Raw genomic sequence first — 5,000 nt, 5'->3', positions numbered from 1 at the left:
CCTGTATTCATTCTTCCTGTTTCTTGCCCTCTTTTTGCAATATATTTGGGGATAATTATGGTTTTTTATTCACTTTCATTGGCTGCACCATTTTCTCCTTGATGTTGGCACAGGTGAAAGTAATTGAGGATCAAATTAAGGAATTTCTCCCTCCTATTCTCTCTCTCTCTCTCTCTCTCTCTCTCTCTCTCTCTCTCTCTCTCTCTCTCTCTCTCTCTCTCTCTCTCTCTCTCCTCTCTCTCTCTCTCTCTCTCTCTCTCTCTCTCTCTCTCTCTCTCTCTCTCTCTCTCTCTCTCTCTCTCTCTCTCTCTGAACCTGAATATTGCCAAGTTTTCATCAGGCTGTCCGCTCAAGAGGAAGCTTCTCACTGTAACCAGTGCCTGTAATCTGGTTCAGATAATTAATCAACCTACCAAGGTGTTTACAAACACTACAAGAACAAGATCATCCACATGTATTGATCACATTTTTACTAATACTGTAGAACTTTGTTCTAAAGCTGTAACCGTACCCACTGGATGCAGTGATCTCAATATGGTGGCTATATCCAGAAAAGCCTAATTTCTGAAAACTGGCCCTAAAATAGTGTATAAGAGATCATACAAAATATTTTGCTGTGACTCATATGTGGATTATGTTAAACATATTTGTTGGTCTAGTGTGATTAATAAGTAGCATCCAGATGTGGCACTTGATGAATTTATGAAATTGCTTCTTCCAATTATTGATAAACATGCACCTGTTAAGAAACTGACTGTTAGAACTGTTAAGGCTCCATGGATTGACGAGGAATTAGAAAACTGTATGGTTGAAAGAGATGGGGCAAAAGGAGTGGCAATAAATCTGGCTGCGCATCTGACTGGCTGACCTACTGCAAATTGAGAAATGATGTGACTAAACTCAACAAAAATAAGAAGAAACTGTATTATGAAGCCAAGATCAATGATATAAAGAATGATCCCAAAACTATTTGATGTTATTTTTTATTTTTCATTTTATTTAACTTTTATTTAAAGTGGCCAAATTTAGGTAGGAAATGCATAAAAAAACAAATTATGAAAGAAAAGCATCGCAAGTTTTAAAGTTAGTGTGGGAGAGGTGGAAAAATGATTGTTATCGATCAATAATGACAAACCTCCTGGCATTGACAACTAAGATGGAAAGCTACTAAGGATGGTAGCTGACTCTATAGCCACTCCTATCTGTCATCTTTAATCTGAGCCTAGAGGAAAGCCTTTGTCCTCAGGCCTGGAGGGAAGCCAAAGTCATTTCCCGCAACCCAAGAGTGGAAAAGCAGCCTTTACTGGTTCAAACAGCAAACCTATCAGCTTGCTGCCAGCTCTTAGCAAACTGTTGGGGAAAAAATGGTGTTTGACGAAATACAATGCTATTTCTCTGTGAACAAATGAACAATAGACTTTCAGCATGCTTATAGAGAAGGCCACTCAACATGTAATGCACTGACACAAATGTCTGATGATTGATTGAAAGAAATTGTGAATTGTGGGAGCTTTACTGTTAGATTTCAGTGCAGCCTTTAACATTGTTGGTGATAACCTGTTGTTGACAAAACTTGTGTTTTATGGCTTTTCAACCTCTGCCATATCGTGGACTCAGAGTTATCTATATAATAAAACACAGAGGGTTTTCTTTAATGAAAGCTTCTCTAATGTCAAACATGTAACGTGTGGTGTACCGCAGGGCAGCTCTCTAGGCCCTCTACTCTTTTCTGTTTTTACCAATGGTCATTGCCATTAAACAGAGCATATGTGTCCATGTATGCTGCTGCTTCAACCATATACGCATCAGCAACCATAGTTAATGAAGTCACTGTAACCATTAACAAAGAGTTGCAGTCTGTTTTGGAATGGGTGGCCAGTAATAAACTGGTCCTGAACATCTCTAAAACTAAGAGCAATGCATTTGGTACAAATTATTCCCTAAGTTCTAGACCTCAGCTGAATCTGGTAATAAATAGTGTGGCTGTTGAACAGGTTGAAGAGACTAAATTACTTGTTGTTACCTTAGATTGTAAATGGTCATGGTTAAAACATATAGATTCAATGGTTGTAAAGACGGAGAGAGGTCTGTCCATAATAAAGAAATGCTCTGCTTTTATGACACTACACTCCACAAAGCAAGTCCTGCAGGCTCTAGTTTTGGCTTATTTGGATTATTGTCCAGTTGTGTGGTTGAGTGCTGCAAGGAAAGACCTAGTTAACACCTCACGGAAACAAGGTCTCTCTCCTATTTGACCTAGATAGTTTGCTTGTATGTACTGATATGTACATGTAGGCTACGTGTGCAATTTTTAAATTGGTGTTGTTACATTTGAAGTCGGAAGTTTGCATAAACCTTAGCCAAATACATTTAAACTCAGTTTTTCATAATTCCTGACATTTAATCCTAGTAAAAAATATCTGTCTTACGTCCGTTAGGATCACCACTTTATTTCAAGACTGTGAAATGTCAGAATAATAGTAGCGAGAATGATTTATTTCAGCTTTTATTTATTTAATCACAGAATTTTACATACACTCAATTAGTATTTGGTAGCATTGCCTTTAAAATGTTTAACTTGGGTCAAACATTTCGGGTAGCATTCCACAAGCTTCCCACAATAAGTTGGGTGAATTTTGGCCCATTTCTCCTGACAAAGCTGGTGTAACTGAGTCAGGTTTGTAGGCCTCCTTGCTTGCACACGATTTTTCAGTTCTGCCCACAAATGTTCTATAGGACTGAGGTCAGGGCTTGTGATGGCCACTCCAATACCTTGACTTTGTTGTTCTTAAGCCATTTTGCCACAACTTCGGAAGTATGCTTGGGGTCATTGTCCATTTGGAAGACCCATTTGCGACCAAGCTTTAACTTCCTGACTGATGTCTTGAGATGTTGCTTCAATATATCCACAACATTTTCCTTCCGCATGATGCCATCTATTTTGTGAAGTGCACCAGTCCCTCCTGCAGCAAAGCACCCCCACAACATGATGCTGCCACCCTCGTGCTTCACAATTGGGATGATGTTCTTTGGCTTGCAAGCCTCCCCCTTTTTCCTCCAAACATAACAATGGTGATCATGGCCAAACAGTTCTATTTTTGTTTCATCAGACCAGAGGACATTTCTCCAAAAAGTACGATCTTTGTTACCATGTGACCATGTGCAGTTGCAAACCATAGTCTGGCTTTTTTTATGGGGGTTTTGGAGCAGTGGCTTCTTCCTTGCTGAACGGCCTTTTCAGTTATGTCGATATAGGACTCTTTTTACTGTGGATATAGATACTTTGTACCTGTTTCCCGCAGCATCTTCACAAGGTCCTTTGCTGTTCTGGGATTGATTTGCACTTTTCGCACCAAAGTACATTCATCTCTGGGAAACAGAACACGTCTCCTTCCTGAGCAGTATGACGGCTGCGTGGTCCCATGGTGTTTATACTTGCGTACTATTGTTTGTACAGATGAACGTGGTACCTTCAGGCATTTGGAAATTGCTCCCAAGGATGAACCAGACTTGTGGAGGTTTACAATTTTTTTCTGAGGTCTTGGCTGATTTATTTCGATTTTCCCATGATGTCAAGCAAAGAGGCACTGAGTTTGAAGGTAGGCCTTGAAATACATCCACAGGTACACCTCCAATTGACTCAAATGATGTCAATTAGCCTATCAGAAGCTTCTAAAGCCATGACATAATTTTCTGGAATGTTCCAAGCTGTTTGAAGGCACAGTCAACTTAGTGTATGTAAACTTCTGACCCACTGGAATTGTGATACAGTGAATTATAAGTGAAATAATCTGTCTGTAAACAATTGTTGGAAAAATGACTTGTGTCATGCACAAAGTAGAGTTCCTAACCGAATTGCCAAAACTATAGTTTGTTAACAAGAAATGTGTGGAGTGATTGAATAACGAGTTTTAATGACTCCAACCTAAGTGTATGTAAACTTCCGACTTCAACTGTATGTCATTGATCTGTTCTAGTCTATTACAGTTTTTCTCAGTCGCTTTGGTGCATTTTTCACATCATCCCTAACATGTGCAAAATAATAAGTACATTTCTCAGAACAATTTGTACAAACTGCAATATACAATAGATGTGTTTCTAAAGCTAGTCAGTCACTAAAAATCCTTAGTACATCTCTCAAAAGTAAATATTCATGCCAATGATCATGTCAGTGTCATCAGAATGATAAGTCATTGAGTCATAGTTCACGAACAAGGTCGTCAAAATGTTTAGGCATGTTGTCAATGGAACTGTGTACTTTGACAGTATTACCTGATGTAAACTTAGGCTACAGTTTGGATGACAGTTACTGTATTGAAAATGCACAAGGCTGCACTTCTATGGCATATATCAATTTCAACAGTACTATTTACATATTATATTACTGTATGTGGGTTATTGATTGAAAGAGACTGGACAACCCAGGGGGCACAAAGGAAAAAACACTACATTAGAAAGAAACACAGGAAACCTCCCCTAAGGCACAACTTTGCCCGCAGCACTGTTCTAGTGCTGTCTACACATCCAGACGTTCCTGTCTGTCGGCCCACATATTCTCATCCACATCACACCGGATATTTTCCCTTCCAATGCAACGTGGAAAGAATCTTTTGGAATGCCTTATCCATCCTCTGCAGGCGTCTACTGTGATGTCCTCACATGCTGCATCCATTGCAGCCAGCAGGGTCATCTGTGTGTGTGGCTGACGATCGTACACCTTCCACCTTCATGCTGAAAAGAACTCCTCAATTGGGTTAAGGAATGGTGAATAAGGTGGGAGGAATTCTATGAGCATCCTCGGGTGGGTCACAAACCATTGCCTTATGATGTTTGATCGATGGAAACTCACATTATCACAAATGACCACATACTTTGGCAAATCCTCTCTAAACAGACCCCTCTCATCATCAGGGATGAGAGCCCTGTAGAGTCTCTAAAAAGTTGTGTAGATGCTGGGTGTTGTATGGCCCTATAAGGGGGATATGGGTTAGGACACCATG

This window comes from Salmo salar, chromosome 05 (genome assembly GCF_965601325.2).
Source record: "Salmo salar chromosome 05, fSalSal1, whole genome shotgun sequence".
Taxonomy (NCBI): domain Eukaryota; kingdom Metazoa; phylum Chordata; class Actinopteri; order Salmoniformes; family Salmonidae; genus Salmo; species Salmo salar.
The sequence above is the reverse complement of the archived record's forward strand: the minus strand, read 5'-3'. Positions refer to the sequence as shown.